This window comes from Monomorium pharaonis, chromosome 5, assembly GCF_013373865.1.
Source record: "Monomorium pharaonis isolate MP-MQ-018 chromosome 5, ASM1337386v2, whole genome shotgun sequence".
Classification (NCBI taxonomy): Eukaryota; Metazoa; Arthropoda; class Insecta; order Hymenoptera; family Formicidae; genus Monomorium; species Monomorium pharaonis.
In genome coordinates, this window is record NC_050471.1 from 624,706 (window position 1) to 643,768 (window position 19,063).

Here is a 19,063-nt window from a genome sequence, read left to right on the forward strand (position 1 = left end):
GATAATTTTTAATATTAATACAATAAAAAACAACCAAATATAAAGGGCTCGTTAATGCTAAGCAAAAATAACACAATAAACGGATCAAGATAAATTATCCTAATACAATATAATTTATTAAATAAAAAATATATAATTATAAACGCGACTAAAAAATAATAACTATGTTAAAAATGTTAAACAAATTTCGAAACGTTTCGACTATACATAATCCTCTTCAGTCGTAACAAATTCCAATATTTATGAACTTAAACATGAGTGAAATAACGCAAACAAAATTATAATTAAACAGTTAAAAAATAATGACCATTGAACAACCATAAAACAACGCATATCGTCTATAAAAATGTGTCATAACTAAATAAAAACGTGAACGAATAAATAATCCAATCAAATAAATAATACAATTTTTCCGCAAGTCGGTTTTCATCTTAAAAGGACAGAATAGATAGTCAAAAAGTCTTGTCGAGAAAACTAAAAAATCAAGCCCGATGTAATACGTGTACTTTATGAATAACATAAACTGATATGCGTATTGCAAAATCCGATAAACTTATACATATATGTTGATCCCAGACAATATTCGATACGAGCAACAAACATGCAGAGTATTCGACAATTGTTTTTTAGTCGCGTTTATAATTATATATTTTTTATTTAATAAATTATATTGTATTACGATAATTTGTCTTGGCTCAATACAATAAAAAATCAAGATCCAGATAATAAAAAAAATAAACAATTTTATTTTAATAAACGCAATTACTATTATATTAAATATAACTATTTTTTAAATATTAGCTTATTATTTACGTAGTATAATAATAACTAAATATAATAATAATAATAACTAAATTTGTATAATTAAAACAATTATACATAATTACAGTTAAATTATGATAATTATAAATTTCTTTTAATGTGCCATATTTAACGTATTGATCGTCTCTTTTATCGTACGTTCGTCATTCAAGTCTGACAATAAAATCCGATCAGGACATTGTGCACGTAAGAATAAATGTGGTTTCGAATATGGCCGATTTACCGATGATCACACGTTCATTGACAATCTCGCGTTACTAATGTGCCACATCGTACTCGACGTCTTCCATTATTTCATGCGATATGTTTTTGCTGATTGCCGTTTCCCGCCGATTTGTATTCAAGTTTGTTTCGCGATTTTGTTGGAATATCGAACGCATATATATTGTGCGCATATTCGTAATTATATCGGTCTGCTATGGGTCTGGTAGTGGCGAAGAGGAAACATTAACGATACGACGCTTGCATTGTTTAATTTTATATTACAAGTGCACGTTATATGCACCAATGTGTAACAATAGACACACGCATACACGTAGATTTAAAGCGAAGTGGAATTTACTGTTCAATGGACATTTGCGTCTCATGTATTTTATTATTTGATACTAAATACATTTAATACTAAATACATTACCGTTACGAGTTAAATATTGTATAATCGATTGTCCTTAATTTTGGCGAAGCTTATATAAGCTAAAATTATTAAAAAGAAGAGAACATAGAAGAAAGGACATTCTTGTTTTGAGGATATCTTTATTTTTGAAATGTTAAATATTGAAAATAGATCGCGTTGTATATGGTAAATATAAATATCGCATTGAAAATATGATAGAATAGCACGTTTAACAAACATAATTTACTTACATGAAGAAATTTGGTTTATAGTTTTAGCAAGAAAGACTTATTCTGATTATTTAATAACAATTTTTATAGGAGAAAAAAGTATTGGATAGAAAATAATATTTTTAAATTAAGAATTAAAATTTTGTAATATTGTTACAAATATTTACCAAAACAATTATATTATATTCGTAAAAAATAACTATATTATAAATATTAAAGTAAAAATATAATATTGTGCTGAAAATGAAGATTACTAAATTTTTTAAAGAAGATTAAATTATATTATACAATTTATTATAAATATTGAAGTAAAAATATAATATTTTGTTAAAAATAAAGATTACTAAATTCTTTAAAGAAGATTGAATTATATTATACAAAGCAAGATTATCATTGTTCTATACACAATATATAAAAGAATAAAAGTAAGACTACTAGTATAATTTTTTACTTATATTTAGGACAATAATTGTTAAATAGAATACATTAGTTTTAATTTGATACTACAATCTTTTTTTATGTACAAACAAAATACCAAGCCGATGATTAAAACCACGTGAAATAAATTTTAAAAGAGAGAAAAAAATCTGTTGATGTAAATAGGAATGTGCATAAAGATATTTTTCTATCGAAACTACGAACACATATTTATACAAAGTTCTTCTGTCATTTAACCAAGAGTTTTCAAAAAATTTTATAGCCGGCTTTTTTCAGACGTTCTATGTAATTCTATATTTTTTATTCAAATGAATTCATTAGCTACTTTTATGTTATGCTAAAGACTACAACAAAGTCTTTATAGTCGACATGCATTCGTAGTCACGCCATCGTCCTTTCAGAAACGTGTTTGCAAATTGCGCGTATACAGCGCGAATACACGTTCGCGAGCATCCGCGAGTCTCGCGATAATTAATTCTTTCCTTCATATGAAAGGTAGGAGCAATGACGGTGACGGCGATGCCGCTTCGTATATGTATAATAAAACCAGAGCGTGCATCATGCATGAAACATCAAGGATCTCCCTTACAACAGCGCACGCGTAATCGATTTTTTTACTGTTTTTTATTTTTAGAATATCATAGAAATTTTATTGTACACACGACGAATATAATGTCTCATAAAAGTGTCGGAGCCATCGGGCGCGCAATAATACCGGGATGTGCGTTTAGGGTAACCTCGATAAATTTATGACACGCATCGAAAATTTTGCCGTTTCATCGAATTCCTGTCGAGTGTCGTCGAATTTCTCCTTTCATACGTGCACAACCTGACTATTTCATTCTAATCTAAACAATAGAACGTTTGCGCGATGTTGCAAAAAAAATCCGACGGCACATATATAACGCTGCCGCTTTTATCAATATCTCTCATTACCGATAAATTCTGATGAGCATGCCTATGTTTCATCAATTATCAATCAATCTTCTATTTTCGAGCCGTCACGCGTCGTAATATAGATTAATAAAGGAAGCGATAGAGGGGATGGCTGGTCGTGTAAAATTTAATTACGACTGATAAATATACAACAAATTTCGTAATTAAATTTCCTTTATTCATTATTCCGAGTTTTCTCAATAAATAAGCGATCCATTAAAAATAAAAATAAAAGAATAATTCTAAATTCATTTACAAATTGGCTCAGAAGAAGAAATCGTAAAGAATTGCCAAAATTATTATATAATGGTTAAAATATATTTGTATATTTTTCATATTATATTTTCAAATTGTAATTATATGCAAGAAATATATATATCTACATACACACACACACACACACACACACACACATATATATACATATATATAAATGCAAAATTATTAGAAATTCTTGAAGAATGAGATTGGAAAAAATTGGAAGTGACGGTCTGTCAAACTTTCCGGTACATAATTGCGATTGTGCGTTTGTATGGCAATCGTTTCAGAGTTTGCAGAAATGCTTTGCAGAGTTTGCAGCGTGCGACGAACAGAGCGCGCGCGCCCTCGTAAATAATAGCGCACTCGCGGTTATTTAACGGACATTGTACAGCATAATTGCCTGATCGAAATGATTTCGCACAGACTCTCTTGACGAAATTCCATACAGCCGCTATACGGCCGTAATTCGGTAACTCCGTTATTATCATGCCAAACGCGGGTTCCGAACAAGCTGCACACCACCGGTAGTACCTCTCCTCTCTCTTTCCCCTCTCTCTAAAATTGTACCGGTAATTTTATGTCGGACTAGCGTGTTCGCGCGAGTTACATCCAGCAGCGTTTTAATTGATTTACTGGTCTCTCAGTCATTAAAGTACGCTGTATGTTATGGATCTTCATCATGCGCTAATTAACGCAAGTGCTTGAATGAATGTTTTGTTCATCTTCAGAGAAAAACGCATTATTATTTTCTTCAATATTAAGATTATTATTCAAGTGTTATTTAAGTATTCGGAATTAAAACTTGTTTAAAACACAGATAATTAAGAAAAAGAATTTAATCAATGTTTCACTCACCGACCGATGCGCAGCGGCAGTTATTCAAATCAACGTCCCTACTATGATTCTGTAACAAACAAATGCAAAGTCCAAATTAAAGCACGACATAAAAAACAATTAATATTTAAAGAAATAATTTATAGCTTGCAACTCTGTACTTGTGCTTATTAAATACAAATCAAATTCAAATTAAAACAGAGCTCACGATTAATAATATTAGATGAGATTATTGTTACGTATTAAACTTTTTATTCTTTCAATTATTTATATAATCGTCGTGTAATCAATATTTTCCGAAAGAAAAGCTTTGTAAAATTCAATTTGTATGAAACTTTACGTGATTCTATCTCTAACTTTTTAATTTATCAAAGTAAACCGAATAGAAAAACTATTAAGGATGTATCGGATTGAAGTTTAAAATGGTACAAAGTTGCTAAAAATTTGTGAAATTGTTCTTTTAGTTTCCCTAATGTACTGCAAAAAATTGAAAACGCATCCACTAAACGGTTGCTGAGTTATACCTATTTTAATTTTCACTGATTTTACATGGTATCCTTTTCTATCTTATGGACAAAGACGATCTTGACGGATGAAACAGCTAAAAAAATATAGAAGAAATAGTACCAGTGTTTTGAATTTTTTTGTACATCTAGTATATGAATAGATAAAAATATCTGCCAAGTTTCAATTGTCTTCACTACATTGTTTTAAAGAAATAAAATATAACTTGAGATAATTGTGCATTTTCACTGTCAAAAGTTTAAATTCATAAGTAAAAAAAATTGCAAATACGTGAAAAATACCTTTGTAAGAGTAAAAATAAGACTCCAATTATCGTTCAAGTTTCTTACATCTAGATTTATTATGCGTTAGACATAGATATTTAAGTATTTCAAATTTCATGCACTTTTGTCTAAGATTGTATGTCCGATACACCCTTAATTCTAAGGGAATAATAATCATACTATACTCACCACAAAGGTTGCTTTGCCGAAGCTCGATGCCTTTTCCAGGCCTGCATCTCTTCCTCCTCTCGTTGCACAAGACACTCGCGAATAACATATACTACAATCGCGCGTAGAACTAATTAGACTAATCTATAAAACCCATGATACGAGTTTTAATTCTCGATCGAATTGTATCATGGGAGTTATGAGAAACGCCCTTTTAGTCCATTTACTTGAACGGCACTCCCGAAGCAAACGCGCAATTAACGCGACGAACCGGCTACGGTTCGTTTTCATTTAAATCGGTCGGTACTCCCGAAAACGCGACGCGACGAACCACAATTTTACGATTGACGACGTAATAAGTGCAATGGGTACAGTTAGCTTCCCCCACAGGCTTTCAAGCCCTAGGGGTATTGAGCCCTCCCACCACGTCAAGGTCGTACCCACGGGAGGGAAGATTTTTTCTGAAAGACCATGTAAATTTTAATTCATTAAAAAAATGAATACCGAGCATATATCAAACTGTCACTGTGAGACAAAAGATATCATGATATAAATACTTAAGCAAACTGTTCAGTGTGTAATATGCACAAGTATTACTGTAAGTATAAGTACAGGTATAGACACAGATAAGTATAAAAATAAGTAAACAGCAAATAATAAATTTTATCATTTCTTGTATTTTCTGTATAAAGACTCGTTGCAAATATTTATTAATATTTTAGATATCTCAATTATCACAGTAAGCAATTATAAATTTAGACAATTAAATATTTGTAACAGCGATCAATCATCAAAGCAGATATTTCCAGATACTTGTGAAAAATTAACAAAATTTTATTAGTAAATAAAAGATTGAGCGGTGTTGTATCGCGTGATGCCAATCTTTCAGTGTTCTTCAATCTTCAGTGTATTAAATTTCGAATTATTTAATTAAATTTACCTTATTAGATTTAACGCCAAATATTCTTCTTATATTTCAAATTATTAATATATACGGTTATATATGGTTATATACAGCTTTTTATAGACTTATTCACGTTAAACATAATCCATCGAATTAAAATCAAAAACTTTTAACGATAACTTCTGCGTTTTGTGCCAAAATGTACAAAAGCAAGAACAATCTTTGAATTTAACGTCAGAAAAAAAATTATTTCTTAATAATTGAAGCCCGAGAGCGATCTCTGATCGGGAAAAAATCTTTATCGGGTAAAGTAGATTAAATTTTATCAGAAAGATCAAATGTAGGATAATCCAGACCTGGTAGAGCTAATAATCTGATGTTTTTAATAATTTAATTATAAAATAGAACAAATCGCGAAAATTAGAATTTTGTCGCTTTTCGTAAGTGCTCGACTACGCGTCTCTTCGCTGCTACTGCTCGCGATCTTCTGCCCATTGTGTCTCGCGTTTCGCAGTCTATCCCTTTCTTCGGTTTAAAATCCTAGATAATAATACAACACGAGGTCACAACGTATTTGTATAATCAAATTATTCAAATAACACGAAAATATAATTTAACCATCACGTTAGTTTTAATTTTAAATACCAATTGACAAAATTAGATTTCTTCTAATATACTTTTATCTATAATTTGATCGTTGATATAGATTCTTTCCCGGATCAATGTATTCACACGTATATGAAAATGTAAGATGAAAATATTTTAACTGATTCTGCGTTTGTCAAAATGTGCTACTGCGAAAACAATCCTTAAGATCAATGATGTTAGAAGAAAGATTATTTGTTAATAATGTCGAAGCCCAGGAGTGATTCATTTAACTCAAAGTTATCGCGTGCACATAATTATGTAAAATAAAAAATTTTTAACGAATATTTTCGCATTTTGTACACTAAAATGTACAAATGCAAGAACAATGTCAAGACAAATAATTTATAAAAAATATTAATTTATTTATAATTGAGGCCCGGACGATCTTTGTATTCTCCAAAGCATTCGCGCGCACATAATATATATAGTATATATACTATTAATTCTTATTATAATTTTGCAAAATACTTTTGCAAGAATAGTTTGGTTTCAATCGTTTTATACAGCAGTTTAGCTTCGACCTTGCATATTAGCCCATTCTACATTAATCGCAAAGAGTTGCGACTTGCGACACCCAATAAGCGCCTAGCTTCTAGTTAAATCTCGACAGTCATTGTCGCAAATTGTAACCAGCGACTTGCAATTAATGTAGAACAGGCTTTACAAGTATTTACATTTTATGGATATAGCATGGAACAAAACCAAATAATCATAAACATAGCACGGAAAAGACCTATAGCTATAGACAATTGTACACGTTATCTACGGATCTTCGTAGACATTGCTTACGTAGTTCGAATTAAGTGCATGTTTTATGTACGTTGAGGCGCTGGTGGACGAAAACATTTCGACGGGCTTTTAGGTTTCTGTGTTCTGTCTGTTGGAGACTGGGAAATACAAAGGATATAGCTAGCCCTCCGTTTGACGCGCTCCATCGTTTGGAGTATCAGAGAAGCTCGACCGCGTTTTGGCGCGCTTAGGCGATATATCAGTTATAATTCTTTAATGAGTGGTTTTTTTATCTGCGCCAAAAGGAAACTATTCTTACGATTTTGCAATATTAATTAAGCAAAAAATTTTTCCGATTTTTTAAAAGTATCAAGATGATCTAATCTTTTAATTCGCCCCGCGTAATACGACTGTCTAACTAGTCAAAAAACACCTTTTGGGCGAGCTAGGATTGCTCCGCTTTTTGTGCTAGGAACTAATGTTGAATTCCGGTCCATGCGACACATTGTATGGAACGACCACGTGGTCACCGATCTGGTCCTGATTGCTGGCGCCGCGCATCGTTCTACCTGAAACTTACATGGTCTGCATAACCGAATACTAGGTATTCAAAGTATTTCGTATATACATATTTTCTAACATCGCAGATCCAGGTGAATTGTCCGTGTCTGCCCCCGTTTCTTTTTTTGTAATCTTGTTTGTAATTTTTTTTCTCTCGCTTGAATTACTTTCAAATCTGACACCTTAACAAGCTAATCCGTGTTTCGAAAGGACATCTTAATTTTTGTGAATAATATTAATATTTTTCACTTTTATTTCACTTTAAGACTATTTGAAATACGTATATTAAAAAGTGAAATTTACGCAGATTTTGATTTTTTTGTAAGGAGTCCTATTATTTATCTTTAAATTTAGCTTAAAAGAAAGTCGCTCTCTTTATTTTTGTAGATGTTTTAAAGAATTTTTGAAGAAATTTATGTCCCACTATGCACGAGAGAGTTAAGTATACAAATTTTATTTTAATAAATATATTTCCTAAAATTAAGAAATATTTTTTTCAGTATAAATACACATTTATATCAAAATAAATAAGTAATATAAAGAAGTATAAAATAATCATACAAACATACATATATTTAGCTAAGCTTTCAAAAAAAAATTAAGGATGTTTTTTTAGTTGTACAGTATTTGCTAAAGTTATCGATATTTAAAAACTAAAAAGCTTCTTAGAGCTAATCACATACAAATAAGTAAAACATTACCAACCGTTAAATCTGAATCTTAATACTTAATATTATTTATATAATATTGTTACGCGCGCGCTCACGGAAATAAAAAGACACTCTTCCGTACTCTTAACGAACAGCTTTATTCTTAGCGTTTACAATTAACGACCAATCTAGCTCGAAGCCTCTTAACGAATGTTTTGTTTATTCCTGTCAATTCCCATTGCCCGGCTCCAGACAGCTGACCGCCGCCGCCGATCGACATCGCCGATTCGACAGCTGACTCGCGGACGGAGAGTATACCGGGCAGCGCGCGTAACAATATGTATATCTATCTCATAACTGTGTTTGATATGTTTTTCTCATAATATATATACTGCAGGTTATTTTTTACGATAAATATTATTATACCTTGGTAGCCAAATTAACTTGACACTCATGACGGAATTTTACAGTTCCAGATTCAAATTCTAAAAGAGATAATATTTTTTGCGTTAAGTTTTTAAACAATTTTTTTAAAATGCTTAATAGCATAATTATTTAAATTAATGATTTAATTTGTGATATTATTTCTAGATTCAATTTATAATTTTGTTTCAAGATCGATTATGTTCGGCGTACACTTGATTAAGTTTAATTAAAAATTAAAAAAACTGAAAACTGAATTTAAGATATTACATATTAAATAATATTAAGCATCAAGATTTAGATTCAATAGTTGGCGCTTATTTATATTAGCTTATTTGTATTAGTTGATTATCTACATTTAAGCAATTCCATTTTAAATTATTATTAGTTTTTAAAATTATTATGTTCTTTCCTAATTAATGACAAATTATTTTTTAATATCGTAAATATCTGAATTTTAGCATTGCTAAAATCAGTAAAGAACGAAACAATGAATAATTTGATTTGTAATTGCCTTTACAGCGTAAAAGCCATAACACGACATGGCGTAATAGTTTACATCTTAAGTAAGTTATGTAAATTTTACGTTCTTGTGTAATCCATTTAAGGTTTACTTCATTTTCAAAATAAAGATAATTTGCTGAAGTTTTAGACAAATAACTTTTAAATGAATAAGCAGATTTAAATAAATTTTTATTTAACACAAGTATAAATTATTATTAATATTTACACACATATTAATAATTTTTATTAATTATTAATTATTATATAAAATATTTGATTCAATTCGTAATGTTATTATGTGTATTCATAATTCCTTATCAAAATTACAAAAGTATAATGCGGTTCTACATAAGAAATAAGAGTAACAAAAATTAAATAACCTTTAAGCTTGCAAGAATATTGTATTATATATATACATATATATATATATATATTTATTTTTATTATTTTTGGTAATGTTTTGAAATATGACACACATCCTTAACGAAATTCTTTTAGTCAATTTAGGGTTCTGTACGCAATTTTTTAAATTTGAACAATAAGATCACCGGATGATCATATTGAGTATGATTAATATAATGCAATGCAATATGTTGTATTTACACGACTTTAAGGGCATTCATTTTTTTGTGCAAAAGCTTACTTTCTTCCTTTATTTTGGCGAAAAAATTTCATGCGGGTTTTACGATATTCATCTTTTATTTCTTTTTTTCTCATTTTTTTTCTCCGAAGAAGTTTACTGCCAAAAGATTGCGCGGATTTCATCCTTCAAAGGCATATTCATTTCCGTTCTGTATCGGGACTCGCGCTCTTCGTCTTTCATTTCTCGCTGCGTTTTTGATAAAAGATTACACTGGTTTTATCCACGAATCACTAGCGAAACGAGAGAGAGAGAGAGGGGGGGGGAGGGTAGGAAGAGAAGGTAGATATTAACATTTTGGGATATGAAATCAATAGATTAAAAAAATAAATTTTTTTCTATTCTATGCAATGTCTAAAAATAAATATATGTAGAATATTTTTAACTTTTGTATAACCCTAAATATAATAAGTACATATATTCATTTTTTTCAACTAATTCTTTAAATTGTTAATGTGATTTACTGTTACTATATTGTTTAATAAGTTTAATTGTGTTTATCAATTTCAATTAGTTATTTTACATTCTTAATGATTAACTCTCTTAGTAATTTGTGGAACTGAAGCTTAAGTCTCGTTAGTTTCCATACCGATTTGCCTCTAAATTATTATAGCAGCGTATGCACGTCACGCGAAGAGGACTGCGCGAGCTGCGAGAGATTAGGTTCGTTTTACTTGTGGATTTATCCGTTCGATTACGTGCGAGAGCGAAACCATGCTATCTAGCTCGGCATCGAAATGGCGAGTACGTTCGCGTGATTACCGCGCTACGAGCAGATTAATACGAGAAATACGGAGATGCGACGATAGAGCTTGTACACGGACAGAAAAACGTTGGAAACCAAATTTCACGATTTTCAAGCGGATTACAGAGTATTAGCGCTACACAAATTGTGCGAGTATTTGAGAATTAATTCGTATCACAAGAGCTTTTAACCTGCCATAGAAATAGATAATTGATTCGAATTTATATTCAAATTAATGTACAGGCACAAGTTCTTAAATTCTATTGAAATTATAGTACACAGAGGAAATTTTATAGTAAAAATTATTATGGTAAATAAATGAGCGTGGACCAATAAAGAAATTATGAAAATTTTTATTACGTTTTTCATCAAATTACCATAACATTTACACTACTTATGGCATAAGCTGTAAAATTTCTTCTTGTAGTCCACGGCTACTATCATACATAGACGTAGAATGTCAATTTTAATAGAATAAAAAGATTGTTTTTTTTCTTTTATTATATTTGCTTAATATAAAAGATCTATAGTTTGTATTTGCGAAATTCGAATTCATAGACTGGTAGACGACAGGAACAAACAATATCGAGTTTTAAATATTAGATTTGGATGTCTAATTAAGATGAAATTGCACTATAAAAATTTATTTACATACGGGTAAAGAGTCGATAAGTAAAGCAATTTGAAATAAATTTTTTCGTTCTCGATATAAAATCCAATTCACAAATTGGTATTAATACGCGGATACTTTAATTCTGGAAAAGAATTTCCAAATCTATAAAACAACACATACAATTTTGTTAATAATGTTCACAAATGACTCTACATTATCAATTTCAATCAAATTTTTAAAAGTTTTTTATGTATTGTCTGGTATTTCAAGGTTATAAACGTACGTAATTATACAAAAAGAAATAAAAACAAGATAACAAATTATATATTGTAAGAAGTTACATTAAAAAAAATTATCGGACTTATTTTATGATGTCTCTCAAACATATTAGTAATATATTATAGAGACATTATAGGCAGCACTAACTTTTTTCTTATGATATATTAATGCGTCGACACAAATTTCTTCAAGAATTGTTGATATGATGCTCGTCGGGTATTGGATCGATAAAGTTTGATGCATTCTCTCTTTGGAAGCGAAATCCGCGCGACTTTCTCAAGATGACGCCGGTCGTTTAAACGGGCGAAGATGTGGATGGAACATCTCTGCGACGTTATAAGATATATATTTTCGGATTTTGATCTCGTCCCACATAACACCGCAACCCTTTCTCCTTCTTCCCCTTCTCGTGACGAAATTTTTCCCGGCTCGCTCTCTTCGTCACATTACTCGGGCGACTTATCGAGTTACAGAGACGTATATGGCTGGGAAGCGATTGGATTTTCCCGACCGCCGTCTAGGCTAGACGGTCTAGCACCTAAAGAAGGCTCTTGGGAACGAGATCGGTTTTATATACATATATATATATGTATATATATGTACGTATATGCGTGCGCAAATGTGTATCGGGTGTTTGACATCAATTGAAATAAGGACAAACGCTAGTCAAATATTACAAATAATACAAATATATTTTGTATTCAGAAAAAAACATATTTTAAATTTTATATTTGTAGAAAACAGTCTCTGTGTTAATTTTGTGCTTTTAATTTGAGAAGATATCTCTTCATATTACTATTTTATAATTTAATAGTATTAACTTCTACACGGACAGAATTTTATTTTAAAATTTACTCTTACAAAATTATGTGCAGAGTGAGAAAATAAGGATTTTGAAGAGTTTTACTAAAATTATATCAAAAATTCTACAATTACAATTACTGTGATTTTAAGAAAAAATTCTATGTATTAATTATTAAAAATAGCTTCCCCCCCTTTTTTTTTAAGCTGCTTCTTTTAGTATTGTAATTTTAATTTTATTTTTTAGCCGCTTTTATATTATATGTATATTCGTACAAAGGCTTTAAAATATATAAATTTAAAGATCCTTAGAAACATACGAACGAGCTCCGAGAGACACCCAGTGTGCATCCGGTTTTCGAACACGTAGATCTTGTCTTGGATAATTTAGGGTAGAATCGGCGGCGCGGCTCGATCTTTATGCATCAGCAACGGTTGCCAAAGGTCCCACCCAATCTTCCAATTGAAAATATTTATTTGGAGGACAGCACCGCGCGCGCATTACACACCGGCTGTCTCCGGCGAACGAATCGCCGATAAAGATTGCCGCATCATTGGCAGCGCCTATGCGACCACGGCGACCGCCAAGCCGCGGGTGGTCAAGAGGCAAAGAAGAAGAAATAGAAAATGTAGTGCAATGGCGCGTTTATCGTCGCCGGAAGAGTAGCCGAGATCGCGGTTAGTTAAACAACGAGTAGAGAATGAATTAGAAAAATTTATGTCTTAGTACATGCACTTCTCTTGCCAACAAATCTGTGGATACCTCGCCCTTTATTTAACTTCTCCGAGCAATTGAGATGCATTCGCGATTGAATTATTATGCCGAGTAAAAGCTCCCCGATTAATGGTAGCCCGGTGATAATTGCACAATTATTTGACCGGATCTGATCCAGTCCGGCGTTATCGCGATTTTGATAAATAGTATAACAATACGCGATCATCGGCGACCGAACGAAATCGTATCGTTGCCGGTTCGTTGGCGACTCGCCGTGCAGCCGCCGTTAATTATGATTGAACGCTAATTAATCGAGATACTATCAGAGCGCATAATTATGAAATTAAATGGATCGAGTTACAATAATTTTCATTGGTTCGGTACACTCGCCAAGAGAATTACGCGATTATTTTGATCCCCGGAGAGATTACTCGACATTTATCAGTGACTTGGCGAAGTCACTGAATCTCTCTCGAGGAAAAATCGCTTCGACGTCGACGCGAAACAGACTCTAAAGTTAAGGTGGCACGTTCCCCTCCGTTGAGACCGTCCGTATGTCAGACAGACGTATCAGCAGAATATTGTCTGCAACCAAATTATTGTACGATAATATAGTACTGTAGGACGGCTTCGTGTTGCATCAATGCAGTCGGTAACCGCGAGAAGTGCCTTTTAACCCGGCTAATCCGATGGGAAAGACATTCGGTCGATCGTCGGTGTCAAAAGGTTGGTTACTCTGGGAACCAGTTAATCTTTTTCTCAGCCCGTAGGGACGGGCGCCAGTACGTGACTCGCGACGGGACGAGTAAACTTTTATTAAAAATCTAATTGGATCGGAACTCGGACCCGAGGGCCACCACTCCGTCCTGTCGTAGTATGTGTAAAGAAGAAAAATATGTGTGTGGGTGCGCGCGCGTGGTGTCATGCCATTCGGTTGGTTATGCTATATGAACTAATCTAAAAAAATACAATTAGATTTTTATGAAAATGGTATCTAAAAGTCCTGATATATGTATAATGAGAATTTCAAGAAGTGAAAGTAAATTATATTGTATAAGCGATATAAATTGTAGATAAATTTAAAGAAGTAGATAATAAATATTATGATAATGAAAACAACGCTTTTTATCCTCTTTCTGCAATTAATATTTTTATTTATTTTTTTTTAATCTGAGAAAGGGAGAATATAAACATAAATCTTGCGTTTGATAATAAATTAATAAGATACAGATAAATCTTGAGTAAGCAAGGATAACTTTTCAAATAAGCACACACAAATTGATAAATATATAAATATTTGAAGAAAATTTAACGATATTCTCTCTTTCTCTCTCTCTTGCTCTCTCTCCCTTGCTCATTTTGTCCATTATTATTTTACTCTCTCGTGAACATAAATTGTTTCACAACGCAAGAAAAACTTTCTCTCACAAAGAAAACGATCTTCACCTCATTCGTGAAGAATCTGGGATCCCGCAGGTACTCACCCCGAAAACGTCGGGAAAAATCTATGTGTCCTCTTCGTAGGGGATCTGAGGAGGATAGCGTCCGTAAATCCGTCGCGGCTTCTTAACCCTGTCGGCCGGCTTCTGACACTTTTTGGCGGCGGCCCTACTCCCGTTTATCCTCACTGTCGCATCTCATTAATCTCGAGCACGATCTCCGTTCTTCAACAGAGCCACGGGAAGCTCGACTCGTCCGCAATGCGTCTTGACGAGATTAAAATTCACGTGCAAGTCCAACAACACACGTACACATTTTATACTACTTTCTTGATCAATTCATTTTTTAAAACACTGTGTAAAATTGTTCGTCAATAAATTTTGTTCATCTTCACTTTTCCTTCTTAAATATTAATTTACACGATGTTTTTTTACTAACCACTATGTCTTCTAACGGACTAAAAGAATGAGCAGTTAAAAATAATTCTATAATATATATTCTGTAGTATATTCTATATATTATATATTCTATAGTATATAGAAATAAATTATTTTTAATTTATGTCATATGAAGAGTAAATATATTTTTTTAGTTCTGCTAATTTTTTAGCTTGTTACTAACACACTAGTTGCTGATAAAAAAGTGTCATGTAAATTGACCTTTATAGAAAATGACAAAATTTATTTCCGCTATTCTAATAAAACGAGACGGAATCAGTACGAACAAATAACAAAGTTTTAGATTTTGAATTCTATGAGTCATAATGCTTATTTTATATTATTGTAAAATTATTATAAATTATAACACCGTCAAATTTTGTAAACAAACTCGTTCGTTTATTGAATATTTTTCTTAGGTATTACATGACGTTTCGTCAGTTCGTTGGAAATGTAGCATAACATGATTCAATCGATATAAATTGGCAGGTAACTGTCGCGCAAAATTCACGTAAATTGGCGTAAAACAAACGCGAGTAAATATCGTAAATATTTGTCGTTAACAACATAGCCAACGATGCAACATCCGTTTTTAATTGTTTCGCAGCACGAGACTAACGAAAGGGCAATCCAATATTGTTGGAAACGTTTTTTCCTTCTTCAATACGTTAAACGATTGGTTAATCTCGCGTATATTTTCTGTTTCAAAAAATGGCTTATTTAAGTCCAATGTTTAATTATAATGCTGCGATACATTAAAATTTACATTTTAAACAAAAATATGTAATATATTTGTTTTAATGAAATGTTCGTTAAACCCAAATAGACTTTCAATCATCAAAGACAGATTAATGATAAATACTAAAATTGGTGATATAAAATGTAAATTTTATTTAAATTTTGGAATTGATATTTTAATTATATAAATAAAGATTTAAAAATAGAAAATAGATAGATAAATCGCTGTTTATTACCCGTTCTTGTTATTTCCTAAAATAATAATTATAATTATAATCTGTAAAAGTCAATGTAAGTGTTGATATAGAATTTAGTGTAGAGGTATATAGTATACAAAAATAAAAAGAAAATTAACTCTTATAATACAATCACAAATATTTAATGTCCAACTGATTTTTATCCATAAATTTCAAAAATGTTTTGAATTTACAAAGAATAAAGTAGTAAATGCGAATTAAGTGTGCTTGGAACAAAATAAGTAAATATCAATTGCTAAATATTTAAAATGCAATGTATTAAACAATTCTCTTTTTTTGAGTCATTTGTAGTATTAGCTCGCAATGATTATGATACAAAGCTACATTTTTTCTTTCTCATCCGAGTTTTATGTGAAAAATTTAATATTTATTATTTGCATTCTTCTCAACAATAATTATTACTTATTTACTTTTAACTAGTTACTACTCAGAAATAAAAACTAGAAAGTTTTGTAATTGCTATGGTAGTTTTTATGATATTGTTTCTAATTTTGCAATAATTAAGTAAAATAAATAAAAATAAATGTCTAATGAAAATTATATAATGAATAATTAAGTAAAATAAATAAAAATAAATGTCTAATGAAATAATCCTCCTAACCGACGTAAGCAATAATACTTTTCTTTTAACATATTTTCCTTATTCAATCATCTGTACAAAATATTTACAAATTAATGTATATGTATAAAGATGTACATAAAAATCTTAAAAACTTTTTTAATTTATACAAATATATTATATTATTTCGCAAAAGACATAATCTAACGCAAAACTATATGAAAAGATTAAGTTATTAGCTTAATAAATTGATTTTTAATGTAACATTTTTTATTGTATCCAATATGATGTATCCTATATTGTATTCTATAGTTTTTATTATCTTATAATTTATAGTCTTAATAAACTAATAAACCACTTCAAATGATTACCGAATTTAAGCAACACTTCATTTTTGGTTGAAATTTGGTTTTGCGGAGAGGGATTTGAAGAGTAAAACTTTCTAAACTAATTATATCAATAAAGGAATAGTAACGTCATTTCATAAGAATTTTCCAAACTTACTAACTCATGTATTATCAGTAAATACTCATTATTGTTTAAACGCTTGAAACTATACACTTTAAAAAACAAAGTGATGTCAATTTTATTTTTGCTAGTAAAGAACAGATCTTATATTAAAAACCGCCATGAATGTACGAACTAAAGATTTTTACTTCTTTAGTTTTTTAAGCAGATATATACTTTTATTAATAGATATTAATAAAGTGCAACGTTTAATTTCCAAGAAACCTACATCAATATTGGTAATTTTTTTCTATCTCTAAAGATTAATTTACGTGTAATTATGTATACATTTACGTACATATTTACGTTAATAAGAACTATATGTAAAGAGATAATTAAGTACTGTTTTGCACGTACAAGATATATAATTCCAGAGCTCATGTTTTCGCTTCACAACTTGTGAATGGAAGACGATGCTTGTCAAACATATAAACGCATGCAGTACCTGCGTGCATTATGGCAACTAGCACACGTCAACTGGGGGTTGTGCCGTTAGCGCCATATTGTAATCGCGGATTTGAACGTTGTTTGCGTCAGCTGCAAGCATAACGTGCATCAGTCTTTTCTATTTTTGGTCTACCAATTAGTTTGGTGCACCGCCGCCGGTCATGTGCGCACGGATTTCCGCAAGCGTTTCGCGAAAGCTGGGCGCACGGTTACAGCGATTCGCGGATAATATCAATGCGCAAAGATACATCGAGACGAAAACACAGTTGGTTTACCCACTCAGTTTACCTCTCGATTTATAGGGTTGGCCCCAGCAAAATACGATTTGAGTTATTTTTACACGAGAAGAAAAGAAATCTGAGTACACGCAGAAAAACTTATTTTTCATTTTGTGGAAGAAAATTATAATAATTTTTACATTCCAATCTCCGTACGGATTTTTATATTTAACTGCATTCTAAAAACTTAATTTGCAAAACAAAAAGTACCCTATTTTTGAAATGTTGCAGCTCGAAAAACAGTTTAAAACTTTAATTAATTAAACAAAAATTATATTTATTAATTTAATTAAAAAATTAAAATTAAATACTTTAAAACTTTGTGATATTACTTGCGACGGAAGGGAACGTAATATTCTTTATGCATGGTAACATTTTTGCTCACTAACTTTAACAATCCATTAATTTCAAGTGTAGAACAAAAACTCTGTATCACATAAAAATTGTTTCAAATTTATATTCCATTTTTTTTATATTAAATAATTCTTATTTTCATTTTGATGTCTAGATTTTGCAGATCGCACTGGTATTTAGGATAGCAGAAAATTAGAATTGTTAGACCGAATATATATTTGCTTCTCCATGTTAGTTTAACTGCAGATAGATTGAATTCGGAAAATCGCACAAATCGCTTCGAAATCATTTGCCAATTTTTCAAATAAAAAATTTGAATGGTTGTTACGATCAACAAAACTTCGAGCGTTAAAAAGAAAGATTAGAAAAAAATTATAGATATACGAGAGATGCAGTGCGGTTGATTTCCTTCCGGAAACCGGAGAGCTGATACCGCTCCCTGAATCAAGCTCGCTCTCGGATCGCTCGGAACGTATTTCCGACGGAAATCGGAGATCGATCATTCGGCTAGTTTTTCGTCGTTTTCGTCGGTAGCTGTTTACAGTTCGCGCGTGCTGATTGCGAGAATGAACGATGTCATTCCACGGCCACGGTGCGCGGCACGGTGGCATTGTAATAATGTCATGTACACGCCAAAAAGTAATTTCGTAATACGATCCGTCGGGCGGGGTAACCGGACAGAGGCCGCCCGGCGATTCAACGGGTATACGCGGGATGAAATTGTTATCGGCCGGAAGTACATCT

The 19,063-nt window shown here is 31.4% G+C and overlaps 1 protein-coding gene and 1 long non-coding RNA gene across 5 annotated transcripts in view; one reads left to right on the plus strand and one right to left on the minus strand.

The window, feature by feature from the left end:
- Nucleotides 1-9,637, minus strand: part of LOC105839541 — a 58,054-nt gene extending 48,417 nt beyond the window's left edge. For both annotated transcript variants that reach the window (XR_004963191.1, XR_004963190.1), the window contains exons 1-2: nucleotides 5,112-9,637; nucleotides 4,156-4,204 (exon numbers count right to left, since the gene is read on the minus strand). This is a non-coding gene — a long non-coding RNA (uncharacterized LOC105839541). The remainder of the gene's footprint in view (nucleotides 1-4,155; nucleotides 4,205-5,111) is intronic.
- LOC114254820 (UDP-glycosyltransferase UGT5) overlaps nucleotides 1-19,063 on the plus strand; it is a 66,002-nt gene that overhangs the window by 34,654 nt on the left and 12,285 nt on the right. The window lies entirely within an intron of this gene.